This window comes from Danio rerio, chromosome 1 (assembly GCF_052040795.2).
Source record: "Danio rerio strain M-AB ecotype USA chromosome 1, GRCz13ab, whole genome shotgun sequence".
Taxonomy (NCBI): domain Eukaryota; kingdom Metazoa; phylum Chordata; class Actinopteri; order Cypriniformes; family Danionidae; genus Danio; species Danio rerio.
Genome location: NC_141021.1, coordinates 46,269,305 through 46,281,409, shown reverse-complemented (window position 1 = coordinate 46,281,409; position 12,105 = coordinate 46,269,305). Strand labels below are relative to the sequence as shown.

The 12,105-nt window shown below is 32.4% G+C and overlaps 1 protein-coding gene across 3 annotated transcripts in view; it reads left to right on the top strand.

Annotated features, from left to right (window-relative positions):
* Window positions 1-12,105, top strand: part of tacr3a (tachykinin receptor 3a) — a 97,372-nt gene that overhangs the window by 30,440 nt on the left and 54,827 nt on the right.

The following is a 12,105-nucleotide window of genomic DNA, read 5'->3' as shown; positions in this document are numbered from 1 at the left end:
GTCTGTAAATGTTAATAATTTTATGCAAGAACATTTAGTTGACTGTAAAATGTAGTTCAATCATCAAAGAAAAATATATAGCCAACATTAAAAAACATTTATTTATTTATTTTTTATTTATTTATTTATTTATTTATTTTTGTACAAATATCATGTATTTCCCTACTTAAACAGTATATGGTCGTATGCATGTTTTGATGCTTGATCTTGCTGGTCCTTTGCTGGTCATGAGCAGCATATTGGCAGCAAAGAACCAACAATGAGCCAATATAAACCAGCAAGAACCCAATCAACATTAAAACATACCCTAAACACACCTAAACATACATATGCTGTTTTTTTTCAACAGGGTTTTTAGCTTTCTTGTCCCATGTTTCATAAAAGTATTATTATTATTATTATTATTATTATTATTATTATTATTATTAAATGGTTCATCGCATCCCTCACTGTTTTTTTTTTCAAATGACAACATTTTTAAAAAATAATGAAATATTTAATATAATGTTTTATGGTAATCTATTAATCATCTTAAAAGTAATAAATTAATTCAAATCTTTATTAACTAAAAGTTAAACAAATATTTTGTCATAAACTTCTGTCTCTTAATTAATTTAGTTGATTATGTTATTGTTGTTGTTGTTTTGTTATAATAATCATCATTTTGTCCTTTTTACAGTTTGTGGACAGATTATATCTGAATTTAAGCCAAAAAATAATAATATTATTATTAATAATAATATAATTTATTATTCTGAAATTTAAAACATTGCATTGAAGAGATACTTTTGTTTGTTCTAAAGACCAGTATGCACACAAATTCTTTGAATCTGTGCATATAGATATGTGTTTGTAAGATTCAGTTAAGCTTGATTAAAAAAGTTATTCATGTAAGCTGATATGCTTTGTACTTCAGTTTTCTTTCCTGAAAAGTGTCTCAGACAGTGATTCCCACTCGCATGATTTGAAGCGAACACAATGGCTGCGGGTCAGGGAGCTCTCACTTATTTACAGCACCTTCAGGGGCGTCTTTTGCAGGTGCAGATATGCATTCATTCTATTCATGGACATCACACAGTGCAATCAAATCCACATTCACAAGTATAATTTGTTGTGTAATTTTTTTAATTGAAAGCTCAAAGGCTCCATTTACAGCTTGCTTAAATCGGAGCTCTACAAGGTGTAATCTGGTAATTATTTTGATCACATGATCCTCTAATTATCCACGTTTTTCCCGTACTCTTCAACATGCCTAGCATGAATTATATATTTCATTGAAGTCTGCAGGAAATTTTGCACATGCAAAATGGTAGTCTTAATGTGAACAATTCTTTTTGTTTTCGTTAATCAAAACCTAATCATTTTCTTCTGCTCTGAAATGGCAGGCCTTCTCTGATGACATCAGTTTGAGGGCTTGGCCAAAATGTGCTTAGCCACGCCCATTCAACATTTAGTTTGCCACAAGTAAAAGATGAGAGGAGGAACACAAACATGAAACCCAGTCCCTACTCAATACTCCATTTCATTTGGAAAAGTTAGCATAATAAAAGTCTGCAGCAACTTCTGGGTTATACCAAAAATAATCAGTGCTTTTCTTTTTGCACTTTAGCCATTAAAAAAATTAAAAGGAAAATTATAGAATAAATCAATTACTCTGTATTAGCAGGCCATGATGTCATGCTGCCATAATGTCCTGCATTGTTTTGTTTTTAAATAACTATTTTGAAATGTTCTGGTAATGTTGTTTTATTGCTGCTACAACAATAAGATAAAAGGGACATGTTCTGTAAAGGTTATTTTTAGGCTATGTTTTAAATCAACTGCAACATTATTTTATGGTTGCAAACATACAGTGCTCAGCATATATAAGTACACCCTTCACAAATTTTTCTTTTAAATTAATATTTTAATAGGAAGCTCTACAATATTATATCTGTGCATATATAAATTAGATTAGTTAGTTCAGAAGCCAAAACTGGAGCTTATCTAACAAAATAACTTACGATAACTGTCCAAAAACTAGTACACACAAATCTATATGTTATAGAAAAATATTAAATACGAATAATAAAAAAAAAATTCAAGAGAAGCAAAAATATTGAAAAATAATACTTGCTTCAAAGTTGTAGTGCTTGCATAACTGAGCACACTACATTTTGAAAATGAATATTTTTTATCATTTTTTCACTGAATATAGGCAATATATTTTGGTTCATTTAAATAAGACAGATTTATTCAACAAATATATATTTATTAAAATAAAAATTTACAACCTACAAAATTTCAACTACATTTTTTTTTCCTCTTTTTAAAATTTGTATTTAATATTTTTCTATAACATATAATTTTGGGTGTACTAGTTTTTGAAGCATTATCGTAAGTTTTTTTGTTAGATAAGCTTTATCTTCAGTACCGACTAATCTAATGTATATGAACAAATATAATATTGTATAGCATTCTAGTGTTGCACGATACCAAAATTTTGATTTCCATATGAAACATAAGTTAAATATCACGATACAGATACTAAATCAATACCACACCATCATTTTCCCTTTCAAAATATTATTTATTAATAAACCACAGTGTTTAACATCAGCTGAAACAAAGTATAAAAACAAATACAAGAAATAAAAACTATTTTTGTCAGCAATCAGAAATAAACATAAATAAAATAGTTGCGGTTTTGTTTAAAAACCATAGACAAAAGTGCAAATAACTTTTTTGGTCTAGTTCTCAAAGAACCAGGAGATGTTGCTTGGTTCTCACTCTTCATGACACAGTGATCCGGTCATATTAATATTTAATTTGATATTTGTATTTTAACTGTCCATGATGTCATGAGAATGGGCATTTGTTAAAAAGATATACATTTATGCTGTTCCTTTGACAATCCATTATTACAGCATCCCATAGCTTTAGATGATGTTTACAGACCTCTACTTAAATTTCTGTCATGTGGTGTAACTGTTGAGTTAAGTGTGACCATACTGATATGAGAATATATCTCAGCATGTCACATTTGTTGTGACGTGATTTACACACAGTCTCATATGCACGAAAACAAAAAAAAGGTTCAATCTTATTGTAAACGTTTATGGTGAAGTCACCATAAGATTATCCATTTTCATTTTATATCAGATAACATTTGTGTTACAACATATGACCTTTTACACTCAGATGCAACAGATTGGTGCAAAATATCCCATTTCCAATACAAAATCTAAAAGGGAAATTTAAAGGTGAATACTACACAGCTCAATCTATGCATGCCAAATTTCTAAATAATTCAGGCTTATTTCATTTTCGCAATATATTGTAATATATTTAGCATATTTGTGCATGTATGATATGTTTATATCTTTGAAATCAAAACATTGACTTCATAACATTTTTATATCATTCTCACAAAGACAGATGTCGCTTAAAATTACAGGTAATAAAAAAATGTGGAATCTACTGTATATAAAATATGAATCTAAAAGATAGATTTTTGAGGGGTGTACATATATTTGCTGAGCACTTTACATCTGGATTCTTTAAAAAAAGCCAAAAATGTTTCCTTTAGTAGGAACATATGCCCTTTAGGTCACAGCAAAACACAGTAGGCATGTTTAGGAAATGGTGGACACAATTGTTTGCATTAAACATACAATTTCGCATTATCAAGCTGACCTAGTGATTAACCCGATTAAATATTGTGTATTGCATTGATTATTCTTCATGGTTCAAAACCTTTTACTGTGCACCATAAGATTAATTTGACTCCAAAGTATTAGATAATGCGTTGGATGCACACCAGTTCAACTGTGAATGAATTCTTCCCTTCCTGAACAGAATACACACTCAACTGAAAGAGACAAACAACTTTTATGTAGCTCTACGTACTAGCACTTTTATGGCTAGCGCTCATTGATTTGAATTCGTCCTTGCCTCTAGTCAGATGCCCTTGTTTGAACTCGAGATGTTTAAAGGAACAATCTAAACTAATGGAAAGGAGTGCAGTGGATCTGCAGGACAGAAGCTGAATACTGAATATGAGTCTCAGTGATGTCGGAGTCATGTCATTTTGCTACAAGCGATGCTTTAGAACTTTTGAGTAAGTCTTGTTTAGCATAATCTGCATAGGTATATGTTTTCATTTATTTATTTATTTATTTGTGGGGCGAAAAATCCAATTTCCAGCCTCTCACCACATAAGCCATGCTGTGTCATTTAATTATCCCTCTCCTCTCTGCACCCTGCTGATATGTCTTTATTTCTCCCCTGATTAGACATCGCAGACAATAATCTCATAACTAAATAATGCGAAAATAATGCATATCGAATGGACTTTTAAACTTCATCATTAACCTTCCCAGATATGGACGATTAGCTTGGCGCAGTGTGCAAATGTCAATATATTTGTGTTTCGGCTTAGTTAAATTGTTTTGGATGTCATGCATGATGCTTATGCGAGTTCTGCACTTTGTGAAAAATGAATGAGTTCTATTATGGTGGCTGAGGAGCCCAACCTTGCTGCAAGTTAAGGAAACACATGCATTAAGTTGGTAAGTAATGAACAAGTAATCATTTTTATCAGAAAACATATTTCCAAGTCAGGCTCATTATGGATACATATCTCATATTTCTGAGGAAATGTAGATGACGAAATACATGACTGTAGGTACGTCTGCTTGCAGTTTTTGTTGCAAATCCATTAGAGGCTGCTCTGTACACTTTTTGATGATCTCAAGTTTTGCGCGCATAAATCCACCAGAGGGCGCAATATAAACTCCAGCCAACTTGGCCAGCTTGCTGTCGATTGAATGACTGACCGGTTGATACCACCCACCCACCTGCTTCCATAAAACCAACTGATAGTGTTTTTAAAAGTAGTCTAGAAAAAGAAAAGCCGTCATGGTCGCATCATTTCTTCAAATTTTAACCTGTTGCTTATTTATTTATTTTTGCTTTTGTTTTATACGGAACCGTTCTTTGTTTCGGACTTGAACCCCATCGCCGTGGTCAACTCTGGTCTGCGTCCCAAGTCTGTCAGTGAATGTGTTAAGCCATTGGGCAAACCAAGCCATCGGCGGCGTTATATTGCCTTGTAGCATTAGTCTTAAATGAAATGCCAGCCTGATCTCCTGATAAAACGTAAATATTTTACATTTTGATGGTTTAGTGGTTAATTCATACGAATTCTTGTTCAGTCGTGCAAAAATGTACGATTTTAAAAAGGAGGCGTGGCACCCAACCCCACCCCTAACACCAAGCATCATTGGGGGATGAGCAAATCATACTAAATTGTAAGAATTAGATCATACGAATTCATATAATTTAGCCACTAAATCAAAAAGTTAAGAATTGCCGTGAGATTGCGTTAGAAATGCAGCCAGATGTATCTCGGGCTACATAATTCACACTCTCCAGAAATGTAGACAGGGGTACATATTCACAATGAGCCTGTGTTGCATATTTCTAAAGGTGCTATTGACTTTTTAACTAGATATCAGTAATAACCAAAGTAATCCATACATGCAAAGAAAACAAAACAGATTTGTATAAGTTATGTATAATTTAATGAAATGGCACAGGGAAAAGTTTTGAACACATGAAGATCGGGAGGTGTAAAAAGGCATGGAAAGCCCAGACAGCAGCTGAAATCTCTCAATAAATACATTTCAATAGTTCAGTGCTTTTCTCCTTGTGCCAATCCATTGTTATTACACATAACAAATGATTTTTGGGGGGTTTATTTGAATGTTTGGATTGCTTGGGTTTTAACCTAAATCTGGGTCAATGTCAAGATCATGTCAATAGCTCCTTTAAAATGTATTTACAAAATCATGACGTGTTATTTTACTTATTTTTATTTAGTTGTAAAGAAAACACTAACAAATAGACAAAACTTTGACAAACCATGCAAATACAGAAGCATGCTGCAAATAGGTTGCACAAAAAGTGGTATTAAAGCAGTATTTTCTGATATCTGAGATAAAAGATTCGTTTTTATCTCCAAAAACTTCACTGACTCTAAACAGGAAGCAGATGAGTTCACACATTTTCAATGTGGTCTGAGCTATTTGCGGTGCATTTCGGTATTTGCACTGCAAAAAATGCTTTTCTTACCTACATTTGTATCTTGTTTCTAGTCTAAATATCTACAAATTCTTAAATCAAGAAGCATTTTCTAGAGAAGCAAAACAAATGGTCTTGTTTTAAGAAATAATATGCCAAAATGAAGTGAGTTTTTCCTCAAATCAAGCAAAATAATCTGCCAATTGGGTTAGCAAAATAATTTTAATATATATAATATTTTAATAAATAATAAATTTTCGATTTGTGATAAGATTATTTTGCTTACCCCATTGAAAATGCTTCTTGATTTAAGAACTTTTAATTATTTGGACTAGAAACAAGACAAAAAATCTAAGTAAGAAAAGCATTTTTTGTAGTGTGTTGTGAGAATCGATGATGCTTTCTCGGATTGTTCTTTTATTTGCGTTTTCTTTACTTGAAGTGCGTTTAAGCTCTCCGTATTGAACGCTGTATGGAGTTGTGTAATGATTAGAGTTTATTAATGCCCATTCATTTCTTACTGAAGCAGCATACACCATGAACTATGAGCATTACAAACATGATGAAGGTACAAGTGTTCTTAGCAGCTTTATTGATGAAAAGACCTGCAGTCCCTTGAAGGACAGCAAATTATATGAACAAAGAAATATGAAACTATAAATTATTTGTATCCACACTCTTGAAACTCACACATGCTTGAAAATTATGAAACCTCTTTAGTTTTCATGTTTTCAGACATGTTTGTGTTTATTATATCAATGTTTTAACTTTAGAAAGAATTAGAAATCAAGATTGAGCGGAAAAACCCTGATATTCAATCACAACAAATCAAAGTATTTGTTATTCGGACAAGTAGTGGTGAAAACAATTCTGAAAAATCATACTCAAGTAAAAGTACCATGACTTGCCCAAAAATGTGGTGCAAGTAGAGTAAAAGTATCTGTTGTAAATATTACTCATAGTATGAGTTAAAAGTAGCCATTTTAAAACTACTCAAGAGTAGTGAGTGGTGGGTATCATGCTGTGAAAAGTGGATGCGTTTACATGCAGTTTGTGTAGGGATGTGTAAACGTAGGGCAGCACGGTGGCCCAGTGGGTAGCACAATTGCCTTACTGCAAGAAGGTCGCTGGTTCGAGCCCCGGCTGGGTCAGTTGGCATTTCTGTGTGGAGTTTGCATGCTCACCCCATGTTCGTGTGGGGTTGCTTCGGTTTCTACCACAAGTCCAAAAACATGTGGTATAGGTGAATTATAGGTGGTATAAGTAAGCTAAATTGTCCGTAGTGTGTGTGTGTGTATGGATGTTTCCAAGTGATGGGTTGCAGCTGGAAGTGTAAAACATATGCTAAATAAATTGGTGGTTCATTCTACTGTGGTGACCCCAGCTTAATAAAGGGACTAGACTAAAAGAAAACGATTTAATGAATGTATTAATGTAACATTCTGTAGTGCATTTATTGATTGACTCCTATATTTGTTCGTTCCTTCCAACATTCCTTTCATTGTTTGTTTGTTTGTTCTGTCCTTCCTTTATTCATTCATTTGTTCATTCCTTCCTTCATTCCTCCCATTCGTTCACTCATTCATTTGTTCGTTTGTTCATATTTTTGTTTCTTCCTTCATTAGGTTCTTTGTTCATTCATATGTTCATTCGTTCGTTCCTTTCTTCCTTTGTTCAGTCCTTCCTTTAATCCTTAATTCATTCATTTGTTCCTCTCTTCATTTGTTCGCTTATTCATTCGTTTGTTCATTTATATTTTGTCCCTTCCTTCATTAGGTCCTTTGTTCATTCATTCATTCGGTCCGTCCTTCCTTGTTTGTTCAGTCCTTCCTTGAATCCTTCCTTCATTCATTTGTTCCTCCTCCCTTTATTCGTTCGCTCATTCATTTGTTCGTTTGTTTATATTTTTGTTCCTTCCTTTATTAGGTTCTTTGTTAGTTTATTCATTCATTCATTCATTCATTCATTCATTCATTCATTCATTCATTCATTCATTCGTTCATTTGATCATTCCTTCCTTTCTTAGTTTGTTCATTCCTTCCTTGAATCTCTCCTTCATTCATTTGTTCCTCTCGTCATTCGTTCACTCATTCATTTGTTCATATTTTTGTTCCTTCCTTCATTAGGTTCTTTGTTTATTCATTCGTCCGTTCGTTCCTTCCTTAGTTTGTTTAGTTCTTCCTTGAATCTGTCCTTCATTCATTTGTTCCTCTCTTCATTCATTTGCTCATTCATTAGTTCGTTCATTCATATTTTGTTCCTTACTTCATTAGGTCCTTTGTTCATTAATTCATTAGGTCCTTCCTTCCTTGTTTGTTCAGTCCTTCCTTGAATCCTTCATTCATTTGTTCCTCTCTTAATTCATTTGTTTGTTCATTTATATTTTGTTCCTTTCTTCATTAGGTCCTTTGTTCATTCATTTATTGGGTCCTTCCTTCCTTGTTTGTTCAGTCCTTCCTTAAATCCTTAATTCGTTTGTTCCTCCCTTCATTCGTTCATTCATTCATTTGTTTGTTCATTTATATTTGGTTCCTTCCTTCATTAGGCCCTTTGTTCGTACATTCCTTCATTCGGTCATTCCTTCTTTGTTTGTTCAATCATTCCCTGAATCTTTCTTTCATTCATTTGTTCCTCCCTTGAGTCCCTTCATTCATTTGTTTGTTCATTAATATTTTGTTCCTTCCTTCATTAGGTCCTTTGTTTATTCTTAATTAGTTCAATCCTTCTTTCCGTTTCTTGTTCAGTCCTTCTTTCATTTGGCCATTCTTTCCATTCTTCATTCATTCCATTTAGTGATTGTTTAAGGCTGTTTGGTGATTTCAGTCGTCATACAGTTGACATCCTGCTATTAAACATATGCTTTTTAAAATGTTTTCTTTCGTTATCACAAATCAGTTTGAGTTTCTATTTTCTTTTGAACACAAAAGTTGATAATTAGAAAAATTGTAAAATCTGGTAAATATTGATTTCCACAGTATAATTTATTTTTTTATGGATGTCAATGATGTCAAACGATTTCCAAGTTTCTTCAAGATATTTTTGTTTGTGTTTAAAAAAATGGAATAAACTCATAAAGGTTTGGAGGGAGAGCAAATAGTGAGTAAATCTTAATTTAAGGGTGAACTACCCCTTTATTGTGAACAGATGGCTTTAGCAAATGTATATAGTACAATCAACGTAACAGTCTTGGCACCGGCAACAGGTCTTTCATTTTATTATTGAGCTTCTACTCCCACAACTGGATAGTTGTGCTGTTTTTAACAGACATCACTCTAATGTCAAAACATATGACTTTTTTATGCGTCCTGTCAGTGGAAATCATGTCAGAATTTGAGTTGTCACTTTGCACTATAGGGAAAATAACAGAAACAGCATAACTTTTGATCATATTAAGACTGATACCTGAAGCTGGTGGCCTGAAGCTTTTGTTTCTGTCAAAGCTGACTTTTAGCTAAATGTCAGGTCCTTCAGATATAATGCTTATTAATATGAATTTGTCCCTTGTTTTTCATATGTATGAGATTAATCTGCTGATAAACAAGTTGGCCATTGATGAGCTGAATTGCTTTGCATTACAAGTTAAATACAGTTAATTCATTCAGAAAAGTGAACTTACTTTGAAAGTAAATTATACCTAGAGATGACTTTAATACTTTTTTCTTTAAATCATTCTAAATTTAAATGTTGAAACGCTCTAAATGAATAGGGCTTAGGGGGATAACTGGGAGTAGAACACAGCCAGAAACTATAATTAGCACTTCTTGTGGGGATTGCGTCTTTTTGTTAAATTGCTGAATGCTTCCTCAAGTGTAAGTCGCATTGGACAAAAGTGTCAGTTAAATGACTAAATGTAAATGTGTAAATACGAGCAGAATAAATAAACTTTCCATTGATGTATGGTTTGTTAGGATAAGACAATTCTTGACCAAGATGCATCTATTAAATGAGAAAAATTATATAAAAAATAAATAGATTTCTACAAATGTACCCATGCAGATTGAAGTTTTGTCACTCATTGTCACATTTCATGATGAAGTAAAAAATCTAGTCATAACTGTTACATTTTCATCCCAAAACATTTTTTGTGCTATCACTGGACCCCAGGGAATAAAAAAACAACCACAAAATGTGTGAAATAACCTTATATTATTTGGAAAGATGGTGTTGTTTTTTTGTGAGCAGTGTACATTAGCAACCCAAATGTAGTTACGGCAGGAGGGGAATTATATCAGACAAGAGAAAACCAGATTCAGTCCGAGTGTTCTTCACAGTTATTTCCTGTGCTCAAAATGTCACATAGCGCTCATGGCTCCAGGCTACATATTTCACTGGCCACATTTGCAGCTACTGTTGTTTTGCTGGTAGGCAGTCGCTACTCTTATGTAGAGAGCGATCGTGATGTCTGTAGGAATTTGCAGTGGGTCAGTGTGTGTTTTGCACAGTCACGTTTTGGAGGAAAGTGTGAGATTTGTGCTGCCCGGTAAACTATTTTCAGCGCATTAAATGTTTGATTTTACTGTCAGAGAGAAGGAACGGCTGACAAAATTCCCATTTTGGTGCATTTGTTGGTTTATGAAAGTTTAATGGAGGTATTATGTGTAACATTTTTTTGACAAATGCTGGAGGCCATTAAGTTCAGACTCAGTTCAGACGTTTTGTCTTGCAAGGCATTGCACTTGAATGTGGTTTTATTTAGCTGACTTATGCTATAATAGCTGAAGGTCAGAATAAGGTTTGAAACTGGGAAAAAATGCTAAACTTGTGACTGGATTTTCTTGGTTTAAAAGCTTTATTGGGCATGGGTTTGCAAAAAAATAAAATTGGAACATTTTTACATTCATGTTTTTCAGAATTTGAAAGTGGGTCAAAATATCTGATGTGTTCGTTTGTTGTGATTAAAAATTAATTACTGAAAACATGGCATCTTTTGTTCAAATGACAAGATTTTAATTTGATTTTAAAATTCTGGACAAATGCCATCAATAGTTTACAAAATAAAACAAAAAATGTGTACATTTTATTTTATTTTTTTTATTTATTTATTTATTATTAATTTAATTTAATTTAGTTTAATTGTTATTATTATTATTATTATTATTATTATTGTTATTATTATTTATTTATTTATTTATTTTATTTATTTATTTATTTTTTTTATTTCCTTAATATTTTGTCTCATCAAATTGAATCTTGGTTAACTTAAATATAAGTGAGAAATATTTTTTAAATAATATAAAATCATTAAGTTATTTAGATTCAATGAACGAATGAATTAATGCATTTATTAATTAATATATTTTGTTAAATACAGAACAAAAACAATTATTGATCTGTTTTTATTGCAAACAAAAGATATATTTTGTTTACTTGCACTTGTTTAACTTCAGATGCTGTATAGACTGTTTCTCCTCAGTCTCTTCACAAATCAGGAATTTTGTTGTCATTCTTGTCTCTGAATTTTGCTTGATTTTTGCTAAGAAAATGAATTCAGTTTGCAGGAACAGTTTTGAAAATCAATTAAAAATCTTTTTTCTGTTTTCATGACTCTGAGAAGGTCATCCATGTGTTTATTGCTTTTTGTATTATTGCGACTCCTTGTATTTGGCTCTTCTTCAGTCATCCATTGCGTGTTTGCAAATGGTACAAAATGTTGTCGCAAGGTAGAATGCTGTTTACCAGGGCAAAGAAAACCAGTCATGTTACATCTTGAGACCCACTGCAGCTAGACATCCCCCTTGTTCATTCAATTACAACTTTTAAATTATGTTAACACCATATCTTTACTCTCAAGCAACTTAACTGATCTCATCCACGTTTTGTTTTGTGATGTCTTCTGAATTTGTTTAGACCTTTGGCCAGATTTGCTGAGGTAAATGCTTTTTATAAATAAAATGATTTAATACTTACGATCAGATGTTCAGCAATGGCTTGCTAGTTTAAAACCAAACGTTTCGTATTTATTGATAAACATAATTACTATTATATTTTTTCAATCAATTAACAAACAATTATAATTGCTAACTTTAAAGTGAAATTACTCAA